At 36.1% G+C, this 20,613-nt stretch overlaps 1 pseudogene across 1 annotated transcript; it reads right to left on the bottom strand.

Annotated features, from left to right (window-relative positions):
- Window positions 1-15,378: 15,378 nt before the first annotated feature.
- LOC309960612 (peroxiredoxin-4-like) lies at window positions 15,379-16,176 on the bottom strand (annotated as a pseudogene). The gene has a single exon. The product of its transcript is annotated as a peroxiredoxin-4-like (transcript).
- Between the last annotated feature and the right edge of the window lie 4,437 nt (window positions 16,177-20,613).

Here is a 20,613-nt window from a genome sequence, read left to right as displayed (position 1 = left end):
TGTTTCTATCAGTGTCTTCTTACATTGACTGTAGTGTCTGCTTTATAAAGTTAGTTATTTGATGCATACTCATAATTACTATATTTTCATTTTAAATTGTGGCTTTGAGATAAAATGTACCTTTCTTTGTCATGTTTAACACATGTTGACTAAATTTCTACTTGTCTGATATAAGAATTGCAACCCATTCTTTCTTATTGTTTCCATTTGCCTGGTATACCTCTGTCATCCTTTTGTTTTTAACCTTCCTAAATCCTTTGTTTGGGTGTGCTCTTGGATGCATCACAGAGTTGAGTCTTGCTTTGTCAGTTAAACTGAAAAATCTCTTTCTTTCAGTAGATAAGTTAAGCCCATGCATATTTATTGGAAAGTCTGATATGTTTGGTCTCTACTCTATCCAAGTATTTATGTTACAATTACCATATCTGTTATATTTGCGTTCTCTAAGTGATATGCTTTCTTTACATGTTTTTTGTTGTTTTTTTTTTCCTTTTTTGCGGTATGCGGGCCTCTCACTGTTGTGGCCTCTCCCGTTGCGGAGCACAGGCTCCGGACGCACAGGCTCAGTGGCCATGGCTCATGGGCCCATCCGCTCCACGGCATGTGGGATCTTCCCGGACCGGGGCACAAACCCGTGTCCCCTGCATCGGCAGGCGGACTCTCAACCACTGCGCCACCAGGGAAGCCCGTTGGGAGATTTTAATTTAGGTGGCCACCATTACTTTAACTATCCAAAATCAAGGTATGTAATTTAAAGAATGATAGTTGTGTTTCATCAGTAAACACTTAATTAACTCTTTAAGATTCTACTCAAGATTTTTCAAATTATGGATATAATTTAATTTTGTAGGTTCATCAACAAACACTTAACTCCCAGCCCCCTACTTCTATCCTCCCTTTTAATAATCGGTGTCACTATTTTTAGCATTCTTTGATTTTGCCTTGTATTTCTTATCTCTATACCTTTGTTTATGCTTTCTTCTCCCTGAAAAATTTCTCCTTTAATTATTCAGTAGTTAAAAATATTTGTCCATTGGGTTTCTACCTTTTCCTTTAGTTGTAATTAAATACTTATTCTATGATTATACAAAAAGAAATCAAGTTAGGAATCCTTTCTCACTCTTGAGATTGGTACCACAGGGTGGGATGACTAGAAGGAACATACAAGTAAGGGAATATTTTTCTCTCTTAAAGGAATAAATTCAGCTAGATCAATCATCTATGATTCATTAAAGTTGAACTCCCACTTAGCATTTTGATAACATATGGTGAGCTTTTCCTTGATAAACATTATGATTATCAAGTTTCAGTTCCTGTAATATTTCATTTTCTTCCAAAGAGACATTTTAAAGGTACAGAAAATTTTAAAGTATTAAATGCCTGAATTTTTCTTCACAGCATGAATATTTTCTGTTCTTAACTGACTACTATATGAAGCATAATGAGGAGCTTGGCTGCCCATTTCAAATTTTTTTAGGAAGCCATCCATGCTTTTGTAAAAAGAAGACACTTTGATATTGTCCAGTTTATAACTGTGGGGTGATTGACCTCCACCATTTCTGGATTCATGAACTTGGGTATTCTTTGGGTTATATACAAACATTTACAGCAGAATAAGAAGGAAATAAAATTTGGGGGAAATCTAATTCACTGACAATCTATGACGACTCATCAAGAATTTCTAAAGCAACTACTGCATTTCAGTTCCTAACCATTCTTAGACTGTGGAGATTGTTCTAGTCTAGTTAAACTAAATTTACATGGTCCTTATAGTTCCAACCTGACAGTGTAAATTTGATGCTGATTTTTTACATTTTGTTTATTGAAGAGCTTCTTGAAATAATTCTGTTAAACTCCAATGTATACTAAAATGAAGTATAAAAATATTGAAACATTATTCTTCCTAGCCTATATATAGACAGGCACTGCACCATCCATCATACTGCCCCTTAGAAAATTGATTTTTGGTGTCCTCTTTATATGTCCCTGACTTTCTAAGTGGTGCTTTGACAAATCAATGATTTCACTGAAGGAGTGGAGGAAATATTTATAGTTGGTAGAACTTTCCTAATACTCCTCAAATTAGACCACTGCACAGACAGCTGGCCTTGATATCAAGATACCAAACACATCAAGTATTTGAAAATCAAGTTTAATGCTCTTTAGCTGATGAGAAAATAATGACTAGTTTCCTGGCTTCTTTTCTTACTTTCTATTTTTCTCTCCTTCTACCTTGCCCTCAAGCATGCACAACACGAACTGCATTTCCCTAGCCAAGTTGGAAGACGTGTCTGCTCAGAAACAGAGCATAATCTTTTCTTTCCTCAGTGAAAAAAAAAATCATACATTATTAAAACATTTGGTAGGGATGGTTAATATGAAAAATAACAGGAAAACACTCAAAACTGTAAGTAACCTTACCAGATTATCTTCTTTGCTGCCTTTCAGCCATGGATGACTGTTACCTTTTCTTTCTTTTTCTCTCTTTCTTTCTCCCTCCCTTCCTCCCTCTCTTCCTCCCTCCCTCCTCCCTCTCTTCCTCTTTCCCCCCTCCCTCCCTCCTTCCCTCCCTCCCTCCCTTCCTTCCTACCTTCCTTCTCTCTCTCTTTCTATCTCTCTTTCAACTATTGTCTGGATTCTCACTGGAAAGAGATTTGTACTAAGTAGAAATAATATTTCAAATTCTAATCCATGTAGACTGAAAGGAGAATGATGGCAAAATGTTTTCTACTGAGATTATGCTCTGCAGTGATTAACATTGATTTCAGTGATTTCTCTAAAGACTGCCAGTATCACCAAACATATATTAATTTGTTTTATCATAATTTTTGCAGTAATTTATATATTTAATATAGATAGAATTTACAGTTAGTGAGATTTGATGTGCACCTCATTGGAATAGGGATTCAGAAAGACTTCTGTATTGTCAATTGACTTTGTTTTTTGGGGGGTTTTTTTGCGGTATGCGGGCCTCTCACTGTTGTGGCCTCTTCCATTGTGGAGCACAGGCTCCAGACGTGCAGGCTCAGCGGCCATGGCTCATGGGCCCAGCCACTCCGCGGCATGTAGGATCTTCCTGGACCGGGGCACGAACCCGTGTCCCCTGCATCGGCAGGCAGACTCTCAACCACTGTGCCACCAGGGAAGCCCGACTTTGTTTTTTTGAAGAAAATATTAAGTGAATAATTAAGAAAAGGTAAAGTTGGGGAAGTAACACCAACAACTAGTATTTGGCTTGTTCCGGGTAAACCCTACAACTACGTATCTATTAAATCATAACTAAGGTGGCCTTAAAGAATTTAGGTAACTACTGTATACTTTCAGCTGGTCTCCCTGCTTCAACTCTTGCATCCTCCATTCTCCATACACCAGTCAAAGCAGTCCTTTAATAATGTAAATCAGATCATGTCATGCTACTGCTGAACACCATCCAATGGCTCTTACGTCAGAGCCTGCTTATTTCCACCAATACCTATTTACCATTCTTCTTTGAGAGTTTAACCCTCAATATATTCACAGATGTATAGAATGGACACTACATTTTCTGCTTTCTCTCAGAGCTAGGTGTGACCATAAGACACAGTTCTATTCAATGGAGTGTAATCATGTCTTGACACCATAAAACTTCTAGAAGAGAACATAGGCAAAACATTCTCTGATATAAATCATAGCAGTGTTTTCTTAGGTCAGTCTCCCAAGGCAATAGAAATAAAAGTAAAAGTAAACAAATGGGACCTAATCAAACTTACAAGCTTTTGCACAGCAAAGGAAACCATAAACAAAACAAGACAGCCTACACACTGGGAGAAAATATTTGCAAACCATGCAACCAACAAAGGCTTAATTTCCAAAATATACAAACAACTCATACAACTCAACAACAGAAAAAACACAAACAACCCAATCAAAAAATGGGCAGAAGACCTAACTAGACATTTCTCTAAAGAAGACATACAGATGGCCATCGTTAATTATTAGAGAAATGCAGATCAAAGCTGCAGTGAGGTACCACCTCACACTGGTCAGAACGGCCTTCATTAAAAATTCTACAAATAACAAAAGCTGGAGAGGTTGTGGAGAAAGCACCCTCCTACACTGTTGGTGGGAATGTAAATTGGTGTAGCCACTGTGGAAAACAGTATGGAAGTTCCTTAAAAAAATAAAAATAGTGTTGCCATATGATCCAGCAATCCCACTCCTGGGCATATATCTAGACAAAAAGATACATGAACCCCAGTGTTCACAGCAGTACTATTTACAATAGCCAAGACATGGAAGCAACCTAAAATGTCCATCTACAGATGAATGGATAAAGAAGATGTGGTACATATATACAATGAATACTACTTGGCCTTAAAAAAGAATGAAATAATGCCATTTGCAGCAACATGGATGGACCTAGAGATTAGCATACTAAGTGAAGTAAGTCAGAAAGAGAAAGACAAATACCATAGGATATCATTTATATGTGGAATCTAAAATATGACACAAATGAACATATTTGCGAAATAGAAACAGACTCACAGACATAGAACACAAACTTATGGTTACCAAAGGGGAAAGCAGGTGGGGAAGGGATAAATTAGGAATTTGGAATTAGCAGATACAAACTATTATATATAAAATAGATAAACCACAGGACTTACTGTATAGCCCAGGGAACTATATTGAATAACCTGTAATAAACCATCATGGAAAAGAATATGTATATATATGTATAACTTAATCACTTTGCTGTACACCAGAAACTAAAACAACATTGTAAATCAACTCTATTTCAATTTTAAAAAATGTCTGGAACACTTTTGGGGATATAACTTTATAAATAGAAGCATTTATACAAGGGTGCTCCCTTGTGCTTTCTGATGATTGAAATACAGAGTTGATAGCTGGAGCTCCTTCAGCTATCTCAGTTCCTGAGGCTAAAAACCACATTCTGAGAATGACTGAAGAGCAAGATAGAAGGAGCTATGTCCCTGCTAATTTTTTGAAATTTTTGATGCCTATATCTTGATGTTTTTATATGAAAGAGAAGTAATCTTCTGTCTTTCTTAAGCTAGTCTAAATATAAATTTTTCATCATTTGCAGCTGTACCTAATTCTAACTTTTCATGTGGTTGAGAATAAAATTAAAATCCTCTCCATGGCCTGCATGCTCCTTGGCTAATTTTATCCCTTATTTCCTACACTTCATCCACATTCAGTCTATTCCAGCTGTACTGAACTGCTTGCTACTCGTTGGACACATCAAGCACATTATTACCTTAGGGTCTATGTGCTTTCTGTCCCTCAGTCTGTCGTGCTCTCCCGGAGCATAAGAGTCCTGTGAGTGTCTGGTCTCTGCTTGGACTTCCTCCAGAAAAGACTTCTAACCAGTATATCTTAAATAAAAGCACAATTTAGTCTTCCTTCATCGGCTTTATTATTTTCTGTATAGCATTTATTAATCCCAGTTAATATATTTTTTTTATTTGCCTTTTAGTTTATCCTCCCCACTAAAAGCTAAGTTCCATGAGGTAGGCACTTCATTTTGTTTGCTACTCTGTCTCCCAGACCAAGAACCATTCCAGGCACTACTGCACAGTATGTATTTCTTGAATGTATGAACATATGAATAATTGATTATACATGTACATACCCGTTTACTCATATTATCATCCTATCTGTTATACCCAGGAGAGTTAGGCTGGTAAACTGATATGACACTGGTTTTTTTTTTTTAAGTAAATTTATTTATTTTTGGCTGCGTTGGGTCTTCGTTGCTGCGTGCAGGCTTTCTCTAGTTGCAGTGAGCAGGGGTTACTGTTCGTTGTGCACGGGCTTCTCATTGTCGTGGCTTCTCTTGCTGCGGAGCACAGGCTCTAGGCATGCAGGTTTCAGTAGTTGTGGCATGTGGGCTCAGTAGTTGTGGCTCACGGGCTCTAGAGCGCAGGCACAGTAGTTGTGGCGCACAGGCTTAGTTGCGCCACGGCATGTGGGATCTTCCCAGACCAGGACTCGAATCTGTGTCCCCTGCATTGGCAGGCGGATTCTTAACCACTGCGCCACCAGGGAAGTCAACACTGGTCATTTTTTTGATGGTGAGTTTGTTAAAGTTCTCTTAGAGCCTTCAAAGTGCTGTTTGGTGAATTATTGTGTTGTTGGTTTCATTTTTACACTCAGGAAACAGGAAGAATCTTGGTGAGATTAGACCATAAATTTAGTCTTCTTTTTAATTTGATGGGAAGAGACTGAAATGGAAATGCAGTGAATTCTGTGTATCCCATCCTGAACTTGACTGTTTTGGCCAAGGTATAATCCCACATTATACAATTCAGAATTCAGGAAATATACTGATCTCACATGACTGTAGGATTGTTTGGCTGTGATTGTTTTATGAACAGTGGAATTTTCCCTCAATGAATTATCCTACAGTCAGTCACACTGGAAAGACGTCAATTTTGGGGAAGAAAGTGAGCCTCCAGTGGTGCACCACAGGCAGAGAAGTTTGAAAAGCTTTCATCTTTTCTGAGTATTTTGGACATGTGGCCTGGGCTCTGAGAGAGAGACACTGGTAGTTCTCCTATTGGTGGAGGCAGGCTGGATTCAAACAGGAATGAAGCTGGGTAAGAACTCTGTAGTATAGGGCTGCAACCTTGGAGTAATTATAAATTATTTTCTATGCTGTACTTCTCATCCAGTATTGTCAAGCCTTCAGTAACATCTGGATAAATATTCTCTATGTCATGATGAATAAAGAGAAAGGAACTATTCCACATCTAAGAATGAAGCAGAAAGAAAGCAGAGGCCTCTTCCAAAATTCAGGGTACCGGGGCTGTGTCCAAAATAGTGGCAATTAACCCAGGCAGTATAGCTGAGGCAGCAGCATCATAGCCTAAGAAGGAAGTTGTAGGGACAAACTAGAGGGACCTGACATTTAAGAGCCCAGACTCTGGAAAACTGTCAGGAATTGTTAAAATTGAGAATTTTTGAGAAGGTGTTCTTTTCTGCACTAAAGCCTGTGGGAAGGTCATTCCATTTTAACGAAGATCTCTTCTGTATTTTCTGTTTCTAGTCCAGAAAGTATTCTGCAAAGAAGAAAGCATTTTTCACATTGTACTGAAAATTGCTGTTTATTTTTTTCCCCAGCACTAGCCTGTAAATTCTTTAGGACCTGCTTCTTTCATCCGTGTATTCCCAGTGGCCAGCACACTGCTGAGCAAAGTAAATCCTCAACAGTTGCTTGTGAAAGGCATAAACCAGCCTTTCTAAGAGCATTTACAGTCATTCCCATGATTTGAATGAAATAACGTACATAAAATATTTGTCATAACTATGTTAATTGAATCTTTTGTCATAACAATGTTAATTGAATCTTAAGTGGTGCTAAGGGCTTTTTACAAACACACACTAAAAAAATGAGCAAGGAAAATTTCAATAACACTTATTGCAAAAATGCTCTTGGTATTGTCACAGAAGAAGATATGAAATGAAGTGAAAAGAATGCTCTGTACAATTTAATTTCAAGAATTTAATTCCCACATTCTTGCAATTCCTATTCTGTCTTTCAAGACACCCAAAACTAGGATTTGGGGTGGGAAAGAGCCTGGGAAGAAACATGTGAGTAAACAGATGCTTTCCTGTCAGCCCAACTGTGACCTAATTCCAAGAAAACAAGCTAGCTTCAAATTATGATCTCTCTTAAATACCTTAACTTCCTTCCCCAAAGGTAAGTTCTTGGGGTTTCTAAGGCTAAAGCAAGGTGCTGGCTGATGCCTGGCTTTCTCCCTCACTAGATACTGATTAGCAACAATTTTGCCAGGTATAACTTAAATATAACTCTACCACATTCTATTATGTGTGGCGTAAAAGGAAAATTGATAAAAAATGAGCATGTTTTTATTTATGATCTCAGTGGTTCAAAGCTCATTTGCCACAGCTCCCAGGATTTTGCAAAATTCAACTGTGTCATAGTCCACTCATTTGGCAACATTCTTTCTCAAGTCAGCCCAGTGCAAGGGCTTTCAGCTCCTGTCTTTTGGGCTCATTTCTCAGCCCAAACTCTCATTTGGGCTGAGAAGTTTCCAGCCTAAGCTTAATCCTATGGATACTGGTTGCTTTTCTGAAACATATTATTACAGTAACTGGGGCCCATTTAGTCTGTGTGCACAATGGTAGGGACACAGATACAAAAGAATTAGCACTTTGGCAAACTTCTATGATTAAAACAGAAAAGTAAGAATGACAGATAAATTTCACATGGTTTAAAGTCAGATTACGAGCCCAAAATGATATGATGTTTACTGCCATTTCAAAAGGGAATGTCATCATTTCTTTCTACAACTGACTTTAATGGACACATTTTTGCATCATGAACTCAAACTGTAATTTCACCATGAATTGTTAAGCTCAAACAATACCATTGAAAATAGCAAGGCACCACTTAATAGGTGTGAAAACAGAAATCTAATATCAATGACTGAGGATTAATTTTCTTAATTGTGGTTTTCCCCATATAAATTTGTATTGTTTCTGTCATTTCTTCGTATACTTTTATAACATTTAAAAAATGCAAAGCTTTGATTTCTCTTTAGGTAAAATATACTTATTTTTTATAGTGCTTTAAACTAACTTTTTTTTTATTATTTAACTAAAGATTTTTGTTTGCACCAACTAAGGAACCTTCAGGGCATCACTGAGAGCAAAATTAGACTATAATTTGATCATTGTTTTCAGAATTTCAGAAGTTTTTAAAACATAGAATATTTCGTAACACAGAATGTTAATGCTTTCTGAGCTAACTGACCTAGAAGAGTGTCATCAACAGTTGTCTCTTTCACTTGTGAACTTGTATTGTCTCCTGCCACTGCAATCACTGTGAACACTGACACTGATTGATCACTCTTATCTCCTGTTCCAAACGGTAACAACTATAATGGCTCCAGAACCCCTATTCAAATAAACAAATATATGAGTATAGTTAGGATAGGGAGGTGATATGAATGGGGATATATATATATATATATATATATACTCTGGTATTTTGTGTATACCGATATATTTTTATAAATGGGCAAGGTTTTGATTCAACCTTGATTATAGATTTATTTCCAAAATAAAACAATTTTTTTTTTTTTTTTTGGTCAGCAGAAAGCTAATGTGGCTCTTGTAGCTATGGTTAGGAAAGATGAACGATTTAATATAAATAATTTCCATCCCTTTTATAACTACTGTCAACTGAAGAAAAACGCACAACCTAAAAGTTGTGAGTTACATTTATTCGAGGACCTTAGGAGAATTAAAGGCTGGGAGACAGCCTCTCCGGTAGCTGTGAGGAACTATTCCAAAGAAGTAAGGGAGGAGCCAGGATATGTAGAAGTCTTTTCTGAAAAAAACAAAAACATGTAGTCAAACATCAAAAGATTACTGCTGATCACAAAAAATACAGACTTCTCAAGTTAATGATTTTAGTGCTTTCCTATATGATGTAAGAGTCTGGGCTGTTGAAATTATTCCTTAGATATGCATCTTAACTATCTAGGTCCAATATCCTGTTTTTCTCCATCCTGTATTCCCCTCAGGGAGCACCCTTGGGGGCAGCCACAGTGGCTGATGACTTGATGGCTTGATAGCTTGATGGACAGCAACATTCATTGTCTACTAGAATGGCAGGCAGCATTTTTTTATCTGCACTACAATAGCACAGAATAAAGATTCTTATGCTCAGATGATCTTTCTCAAGTTTGTACATAAATATTGTCAATTCAGTGATGGGGAGGAACTTATAAACATTTATTGTCATTTAAATAAGAATAAAAATAGATTTTCTCTTCTTTTTGGCGAGTACTAAATGATAAGGTATTATAATGTGAGCCTAGGGGCTTGTTACTAATCCTATACTTTGCTTTTTTGTCAGTGATTTTAGCTGACTTTTTAGGTTGATTTTTAAAGTGAATTTAAAATAAAAAAGGAAAAAGTCTCTACCATATTCTTTTCTAATTCAATCACTTAATGCTTAGACTAAGTTGATTCAAACATTTTTTAAACGTTTTATTTTGAAAAAATTATAGGTTCATAGGAAATTGCAAAGATAGTACAGAGAGGTTCCATTTATCCTAATCCCATTTCTCCCAATGGTTACAAATTAAATAATTATAGCACAATATCAAGAGCAGGAAATTGACATTGATATAATATTTAGTTGTTTTTTATCACATATGTAGGTTCATGTAACCACTAAGATACAAAACTAACACCTCATTGCAAAGATCTTCTTAATGCTATCTCTTTATAGTCATATCCAGTGCTACCTCTTTATAGTCATAGCAAAAACTAATACTATAATTAAAGCTGCTGTGTACAATCATGTACAGGTTTTTTGTGTGAACCTAAGTTTTAATTTCTCTGAGATAAATTCCTAGGAATGTGATTGCTGGGTCATATTTATTATTTTTAAGAAACTCTTACACCATCTTTCAGAGTGTCTATACATTTCCACAAACAATATATGAGAGATTTCATTCTGTGCATCCTTGTCAGCATTTGGTGTTTTTGATATTCTTTATTTTAGCTGTTCTCATGTGTATGTAGTGATAGCTCATTGTGATCTTAATTTGTATTTCCATAATAACTAGTGATGTTGAACACCTTTGTATGTACTTATTTGCCATCTATATATCCTCTTCGGTGAAATGTTTCTTAATGCCTTTTGCTCATTTTCTAGTTCGATTGTTTTGTTTTTAGTGTGGAGTTTTGAGAATTCTTTATATATTCTAAATATGAGTCCTTTGTCAGATATGTGACTTGCAAATATTTTCACCCAGTGTGTAGTTTATCTTTACATCCTTTTAAGAATGTCTTTTGCAGAGTAAAGGTTTATAATTTTGATGGTTTATAATTTACGAGTTTTTTCTTTTATGGATTGTTCTTTTGATGTCATTCCTATGTGCTCTTTACCAAGCCCTAGTTTCTGAAGATTTTCTCCTATTTTTCTCCCAAAGGATATATAGGTTATTTTTTTACCCTGTCATTCTTTTTTTTCTTGTGGTTTAAAAAAAGTTTGTAAATTCACCACCTTAACCATTTTTAAGTGTACAGCTTAGTAGTATTAGATATATTCACATTGTTGTTAAACAGATCTTCTGAACTTTTTCATCTTGCAGGACTAAAACTCTATACCCTCTAAATAACTCCTTTTTTCCCCTCCTCCCCAGCCCCTGGTAACCACCATTCTCCTTTGTTTCTGTGGATTTGACAACTTTAGATACCTCACAGAAGTGAAATCATACAGTGTTTGTCTTTTTTGTGATTGGTTTATTTCACTTAGCATAATTCCTCAAGGTTCATCTATGTTGTAGCAGGTAACAGGATTTCCTTCTCTTTTAAAGCTGAATAAATTCCATTGTATGACTCTACTGCATTTTGTTTATCCATTCATCTCTTAACAGATGTTTGCTTTGCTTCCACCTCTTGGCTATTGTGAATAGTGCTGTATGAACATGGATGTGGAAGATTTAGCTTTAAGCCTTGTAATGAAATTTGTGATCCATTTTGAGATATTTTTTGCGTAACATGTGAAGTTTAAGATGAGGGTCATCTTTTTGGATAACCAATTCCTCCAGCAACATTTGTTGAAAAGGCTCTTTGGCAGTACTTGTGTGGGAGTATTTCTGAATTCTTTATTCTATTCCATTGTTCTGTATGTCTGTCCTTCTGTCAGTACCACACAGTCTTGTGTAACAGTTGTATAATCTTGAAATTGAATGAAGAGATTCCTCCTTTATTCTGATTTTTCAAAATTGTTTCAGCTATTCTTTTTTCCTTTCCAAATAAATTTTAGAATAATTTTGCTTTATTTATTTATTATTTAATAATTATCTTCAGGAAAAAACCTTACTGGATTATGATAATTAAATCTGTATATCACTCTGGGGAAAACTGACATCTCTACTTTGTTGAGTCTTCCAATTTACAAACACCAAATGTCTATTCATTTAGATCTCCTTTGGTTTCTTTCTGTTTTGTGGATTTCAGCATAGCAGTCCTGTGCATGTCTTGTTAGATTTATACATGTCTTTAATCTTTTTGATTTCTAGAGCTTATACACGATATCATATTCTTTTTTTTTTTTTCGGTACGCGGGCTTCTCACTGTTGTCGCCTCTCCCGTTGTGGAGCACAGGCTTCGGACGTGCAGGCCCAGCGGCCATGGCTCATGGGACCAGCCGCTCCGCGGCATGTGGGATCTTCCCAGACTGGGGCACGAACCCGTGTCCCCTGAATCGGCAGGCGGACTCTCAACCACTGCGCCACTAGGGAAGCCCCGGTATCATATTCTTAACTTCAGTTTGAGTGGTCATTGCTTTTATATAGAAATACAATTAATCTTTGTATGTTTTACTTGGATCTTAAGACATTACTGAACTGTAAACTGTTAAATATCAGTTCTAGAAGTTTTTGGTATATTTCTTAGGATTTTTTATGTAGACCATCATGTCATCTGCAAATATGTACAGATTTATATCTTCCTTTCCAATCTGTGTGTCTTTTATTTCTTTTTCTTACCTTATTGAGCTTCCTGGAACTTCCTGTAATATGTAGACTAGCAGTGGGGATGGGAGACACCACTGCATTGTTCCCAAACTTAAAAAGAAAGCTTTCCACTTTCACCATTAAGTATGATGTTAGTTATTGGATTGTGTAGATGTTCTTCATCAAGTTGAGGATGTTCCCCTCTGTTCCTCATTTTCTGAGTTTTTATCATGATTGGGTGTTGCATTTTGTCAAAGGCTTATTTTGCACCAATTGTTGATAATTGTGATTTATCTCCTTTACACTGATAATATGGTGGATTACAAGGATTGATTTTAAAATATTGAGCCAGTTTACATCCCTGGAATAAATTCCACTCGGTCATGGTATATAACTCTTTTTATATATTGCTAAGTTCCATTTGGTAATATATTTTTAAGGATTTTTGCTCTATATTCACAAGGGGTATTGGTCTATAGTTTTCTTTTGTACTATCTTTGGTTTTAGTGTAAGGGTAACACTGATTTCATAAAAATTATTGGGAAATGTTTGTTCCTCTTTTATTTTCTGAAACAAATTATGAAGAATTGGTGTTATTTTCTCTTTAAATGTTTGGTAGTATTCACCAGTGAAATCATTTGGGCCTGGAGATTTCCTTTTTGATATGTTTTAAATTATCAATTTAATTTCCTTAATAATTGTAGAGCAATTCTATTAACTTTTGTACATTGTGTGATTTGTTTGTGTGGTAATTGTGTAGTTTGTTCCATCTAAATTGTCAAAATTTATGTGGGCAGAGTTGTTCATGCTATATCTTTATTATCTTTTTAATGTCTGCAGGTTCTCTAATGATATTGCCTTGTTTCCTTCCTGATATTGGTAATTTCTGTCTTCTTTTTGCTTTGTCAGTCTTGCTGGAGGTTGTCAATTTTGTTGACCTTTTCAAAGGACCAGATTTTTGTTTCACTGATTTTGTCTATTATTTGTACTTTCAATTTCATTGATTTATGTTCTTATATATATTATTCTTTTCCTTCCGCTTGCTTTGGATTTATTTTTTCTTTTTCTAGTTTCTTGGGGTGAGAGCTTAGATTGATTTCAGACTTTTCCTCTTTTCTAATGTAAGAATTTAATGTTATGAATGTCCCTGTCAGCATTGCAATAGCTGTATCCCATAAATTTGATGTTGTATTTTCATGTTCTTTCTGTTTAATGTATTTTTAAAATTTCCCTTGAGGTTTCCTCTTTGACTCATAGGTTATTTACAAGTGTATTAACTTTCAAGTTTAGAGATTTCCTGTTTGTTTTCTGTTACTGATTTCTACTTTGATTCCATTTGGATGAAAAAAATACTCTGACATTAGTTTTTGTTTTTTTTTTAATTTGTTGATGTTTGGGTTATGATCCAAGATATGATCTATCTTGGTATGTGTTCCATGGGCACATGTTCTGCTGTTTTGTGTTAGTGTTCCATATATGTAAATTAGATACTATTTGTTGATGGTGTAATAGGGAAGAACAAATCCGACTACATATTGGATCTGTTCCTTTTACTTTAACCTTGTGCTTTGTTGCCTGTGGTTAGTCATGCTGGCTCTGCAGCTTTTGTAAAAGAACGTTGCCTAAAAAAAAAAAAAAGAATGTTGCCTATAGCCTGAAATATATAGGAGCCCTATTCTCAGGGCTCTGACCTGTAAGAGTCCATTCATATAGAGATAAAAAGTTGCAAAACAGAGTATAGCATGTGTTGGAGCTTTACAGGAACATCTTGACCTGACCTTCGTGGACAGCTGCAAGAACAAAGGGTTTCAACACCAAGAAGTTTGTAGCAACTAACCACTCTCCCCCCTCCCCCCACCTTGCCTTTAAAAGTGCTTTGCTGCAGCCATTCAAGGAGTTCAGGGCCTTTTGGACACAAGCCACCTGTCTCCTTGTATGGCTCTGTAATAAACATTTCTCTGCTCCAAACTCTGACGTTTCATGTTTCAGTTTGTCCTCACTGTGTGTGGGGCACAAGAACTTGTATTTGGTAACAGTGTTGTTATTTTACATGCTTGCCATTTTTTCTGTCTAGTTGTTCTATCAGTTGAGAGAAGGATGTTGCAGTCTCCAACTGTAATTGTGGGTTTGTCTATTTCTTCTTTCAGTTCTATTAGTTTTGCTTCACATATTTTGCAACTCTGCTGTTTGGTCTACATTTCCTTGGTGGGTTGATTCTTTTACCATTATGAATTGTCCTTTTCTGTTAATGGTAATTATCTTTGCTCTGACAACCACTTCATTGGATAGTAATAGTCTCCACTCCTATTTCCTTTTGATTAAAGTTTACATGGCATATATTTCCATCCTTTTACTTTACTGTTTTATCATTGTTTTCTTTTTCTTGCATTCCTGTGGGTTACTAGAACATTTTTTTACATTCCATTTTGATTTATCTATAATAGCTTTGTATATCTTTGTTAGTGGTTTCTCTAGGTATCATAATGCATAACTTATTACAATTTACTGATGTAGACATTTTACCAGTTTGAGTGTAGAAACTTTATCTTCTTTTATGTCCCTTTACACTCCCATTTATTATGTACACATATTAAATATTTCCTTTACATTTACATTATACTGACAACCAGATCAATGTTGTAATTTTTGCTTTAACAGTAAAAAATAATAGAGAAAATCAAGAGAAGAAAGTCTATTGTATTCACTGATATTTTTATTCTTTTCCATTGTTATTTCTCTCTTCATGATGTTCCAAAATTTCTTCTTTTACAATTGCTTTCTCTTCAGATAACTTTTTTTTTTTTTTTTGGTAATAAAATACTGAACTTTATTGAGAAGTTTCAAGCATCAAGAACTGAGGAAGTATTTTTTAGTTCAGTTTATAAAAATACTTCAGTTTTCCAGCTGGATCTGGGATTACTGTTTCACCACCAGGTTTCCAACCACCAGGGCAGACTTCTCCATGTTTATCGGTGTACAGGAATGCTTGAACCAAACGCAGTGTCTCATCCACACATCTACTCCCAGGAAGGTCATTCAGAGTAATCTGTTTTAGGATTCCTTTGTCATCAGTAATGAAGAGACCTCTAAGAGTGTGGCCCGAGTCTTCCAGATATACGCTCTGGTCCTTTGAGATCTGATGGTTCAAATCTGAAAGAAATGGAATCCTTATTGGCCCAAGTCCTCCTTGTCTTCGAGGGGTATTAATCCAGGCCAAATGGGTAAACTGTGAATTGACAGCATGCTACCACTTCAGTGTTTATGGATCTGAATTCCTCAGTTCTATTACCAAAGAATAACTGATTTCAGTTGGACACACAAAGTGAAATCAAGTGGGTAGAAGAAAAAAAACAGTTATTTCCCACAATAGTCAGTTAACTTCCAGCTGCTTAAATTCTCCATTTATCACAGCTGTTCCTTCCTAATAAGGTGCTGGCTTGGAAATCTTGGCTTTGCTGAGGTGCAGGGAGTGTGTACCCACCAGGTACACTTGTCTACACGCATAGAAGTGGCATTCCTCTTCATGGGTTGGGGGCCTCTCCTCCACCTCCAAGACCCACAGAGCTTTGGCCGGCAGCAGGAACAGCAGCAGCAGCAGCAGCAGCAGTAGCTTTCGGCTCCAGCCAGGGGCCGAAGTGGTTGCCGGTAGCCGCTGCAGCGCCTCCATGACCACGCGAGGGCAGTTGCACGTCCCTTGGCTCGAGCGCCACTTCTCCCGCCACCAGGCAGCTGCAACCGTGCACCCAATGCCCATGTGAGCCGAAGCACGGTGTTGCAAGACCTGCCCCGCCTCCTCATTCCCCCATCCCCCGGGCTCCCCACCCGGCCACATAGGTGTGAGCCCCACCTGCTCACCCCCTGCAGAGAACTTTCTTTAGCCATTCTTTTAGGGTAGGTCTGATGGTGACAAAGTTTTTTAGCTGTCCCTCATTGAGAATGTCTTGATTTCTACTTCATTATTGAAGGATCATTTCACCAGATATAGAACTTTGGATTTACAGTACTTTGAGCATTTGAAAAATGCTGTGACTCTTCTTTCTGTCCTTCATGGTTTTTGATAAGAAACCCACTGTCATTCAGTTTGTTTTTGTCCCAGCAGATAAGGTGTTTCTGTATTGCTGCTTTCAAGATTATTTATTTTTAGTTTTCACAACATGGATTACAGTGTGTCTTGGCATAGATTTCTTTGGGTTTATGGTGTGTTATTTGCACAGCTTCTTGAATCTGTAGGTTTATGTCACTTGCCAAATTTGGGGAAAGTTTCAGCCATTATTTATTTCTCGGAGTACATCTTCAGTGCTGCCATTTCCCTTCTCCTTCTGGGACTCCAGTAACACAAATGTTTATCTTTTGTTGTTATCCTACAGGTCCCTAAGGCTCTGTCATATTTTTTAGTCTAGATGACCTATGTTGTAGATTGGGCAGTTTCTGTTGTTGTCTTAAGTATGACTGATTTATTCTTCTATCATCTCCATCCTGCTGTTGAGCTTATCTACTGAGTTTTAAAAAAAAAATCAGTTATTGTATTTTTCAGTTCTAAAATTTCTATTTGGGTCTTCCTTATACCTTCTATTTATTTTCTGATACTTTTTATTTATTTGCTTTTTTTTCATTTGTTCATAAATGCTCACTGAAGCATTTTGATGATGGTTATTTTAAAATCATCATCAGATAATTCTCTTTTCATCATGGTATTGGCATCTGTTGATTGTTTTTTCTTATTCAGCGAGACATTTTCATGATTTATGGTAAAACGAGTGAGGTTTTTATTGAAACCTGGATACTTTAGGTATTGTGAGACACTTTGGTGGGAAAAGGGGTACTTCACCTGGTTACTGTCAGGTAGAGTTGGAAATCCAAGTTCTTTTGCCTCCACTGACATCCAGGGAAGGAGGGGTACCTTGTCCCTCTAGGATGGAAGTAGGAATTCAGCCTTCCGCTAGGAGTGGGAGAGGTGCCTTATTACCACCAGGTGGGTTAAAAGTCTCAGCTCCCCACTCAACTTTTGCTGCTGGTTGTGCATGGGGGAGCCACAGTGGTGGTGTTTGGCTGGAGAAGAATAGTTATTATCTAAATGTCTTTCTGCCTCGCTAGATTTTTCCTTTCCTGGTTCTTTGGCTAAAGAGAGGAGAGCTTTCTGTACCTGAACCCATTGGTTTTTCCAGGCTGTTGGCTTCTCTAGCACCTAGAATCAGGAATCTCATTGGTGTGTCATAACTTGTTTCCCAAAGTTCCTAGTTGATCTGCATTCTTGTCCTCACTTTTCAGAATATTTTACTGTAAATATTAAATATTTACTTATTTAATAAGGCACAGATTGTTAGCTATACTTGGATGGAGGAACAGAGGAAAATATGTCAACTACGTCTTTCCAGACATGGATCTCCCCAATCATTTCTTCTTTTTTTTAATCTAGTCACTGCCCAAATACAATTACTCACTCCTTTTAAATTGGCCTCATATGCTTTACAACACAAACACTTCTTTATTAGCCGTTCATCATTTTAATATATATATTTAATTATTTCAATTAAAGTAAGAGTCAAGTGTAATATATAGTAAAATATGCTATTATTCTCCCTAATGTGTTTTTCTTTTTACCTTGACTGACTGGCAGGACCATTAAAATGCTCTGTTTGGAATATTGATTCTCTTTTGTAGCAGTAGACATTTTCATAGAATACAGATTTTGAAATATTTTGTAACTGTTTTTGCTAAACTAATTGAAAATGACATTGCAATGTTGGAAAAAAAAATCACCCAGGACAACAAGCAAATATGTTCTATACATTAATTTCATTTTAAATGTCCATTTTTGTCAAGGCCACAGTTGTCTTAAATTTTCTAAACATATCTTGATATGTTTTGAAAATTCCTTTCTAACTTTCTATTTGATGTGTCAAAATACAGAATCCCAGCTGTAGGCAGTTTTTTTTGTTGGACTTGAGAAGCACAAATTGTTTTACAAAACTTGAATTTCCTGGGTGTATAATCAAAAATCAAAAAGTCAGTGTTTTCTATTATCTAGTGCCTTTAAATTCACATTTAAGTGATTATTAAAAATTTAAAATACGTTTTATAATACTTAAATTTTTAATTCAGAGTACATTTTATTGAATTGAAATACATATTAGGCATATCCTTTGAGTTAATGCAACAAAAACTTTTTTTTTTTTTTTTTTTTGCGGTACGCGGGCCTCTCACTGTTGTGGCCTCTCCCGTTGCGGAGCACAGGCTGCGGACGCGCAGGCTCAGTGGCCGTGGCTCACGGGCCCAGCTGCTCTGCGGCATGTGGGATCTTCCCGGACCGGGGCACGAACCCGTGTCCCCTGCATCGGCAGGCGGACTCTCAACCACTGCGCCACCAGGGAAGCCCCAAAAACATTTTTAAACATTCTAATACAAACATTTTCTGTGCTGTTTACATAAATACAGAAAGACATTAATGAGAATATAGACACACATGCTAAAAAAAACATTACAACTACTAGGATATATGTCATAATAAACCCATGGTCCTTGATTTAAAAAAAAAAAAAAGTAAAGTTTATGGTCAAATTTCTATCTTAAGAGACACAAAAACAGTTCATGTCATCATATTTTATGGTATTTTTAAACCATTACATAGCATTATAGTTAATTATATATGTAATAAGTCTAATATTTTCATTTGTTTATCAAATAAACTTTAGAAAAATAAGAGTTTGTGCTAATTATTTTCTGAGGTAAATTACAAATTAAATAGCAAAATCAATTTTTATAAGCAAAAGTTCTTAATAGATAACACACCAAAATAATATATAGACTTTAACCAATATCCTAAACAAGTTTCACTAGCATTCTCCCATTTGGGACATGAGAAATAATGAAATATAAATGTTACAGGTTAATCATGTGATTAAAAGTAATTTTGACAATGTTAGTCATGAGTGATGTTCACTGATTTCATAGGTAAATTTTATTATAAGGGCATAATCAGGCATTCCTGATTTATTGAGAATTATATAGATATTATCATTATGACACATTAATCATGAAGGTAAGCAAGTCCAAAGAATTGTCTAGTTCATTTCACAGGCCATCAAAAACAGGACTTTCTTTCCCAGCTTCTCTTACAACTTGTGAATCACATTTTCAAATGCTGATACAGTTTAATCATACTACTTTTGAAAAGTAATAAATCTTTAAGCTTACTAAATTGTCTCATTATAGGCACATCTCTATAGTGAAACTCACCTGGCATTTGCTAAAGATAGGTCATTCCTTGGAGGTAAATTTCAAAGTGTTTATTACTCAAAATTGCAGATATTACTGCTGTGTCTAGGCTAGATCATCCATAAAGTACTTAGCTCCTACCTACAGGCTAAAAATGTGACTTAGTCTGTTTTCTGTTTGTCCTGGTAAAATTACAAATAGCACTTTATTTCATTCTCAGTGTTTGGATGATAAATTTTATGGTCACACTAGTTATTGAGAAAACAATGAAGACTCTCAAACAGAAGTATATTGATTCCCCAGCACCACTGCAGGAACACAAGTATGCCACAGAATAGGTTCTATAAGCCTTAAGAATAAAATTATGGAACTTATTATTTAACTGACCATCGAAAGGAGTGAAATTTTTTTTAAAGAAAGACAGTTAATAGATAATAGCCTCATTTTTCTAAGAAGCACCTAAGTAGCAGGCCAAAGCTGTTCAACGTAGTTAAACCTAGACTCTTGAGGAGGACTCTTTGGATTTCAATCCCAGATCCAAATACCTAATCTCTCAAGCTTCAGTTTCCTCATCTATAAAAAAGTAGTTAATAGTTTCTGTAGCATAAGATGATGTGGAAATTAAATGAGATAACACATTTCAAAGTATTTAGCACAGTACCTGTCACATGCTAAGCACTCAACAAATGTGTTTATTACTATTTAATAATATGATATACCCTCAATAAAGAACTCAGCTGATAAACTGAGCATGTAACTGACCTTTCAGGTATACTGCAAATACATTCCTAAATATCACGTGAAAGAAATGCACATTTCTTTCCAGTTTTCTTTTTATCTATGCTAGAGAAGATAAATTTGCAATTAATCAAAATCAAAGTAGATAGTA

This window comes from Leucopleurus acutus (assembly GCF_964270905.1).
Source record: "Leucopleurus acutus genome assembly, chromosome: 3".
Taxonomy (NCBI): Eukaryota; Metazoa; Chordata; class Mammalia; order Artiodactyla; family Delphinidae; genus Leucopleurus; species Leucopleurus acutus.
Note: the sequence above shows the minus strand (reverse complement) of the source record. Positions and strands in the feature narration are given on the sequence as shown.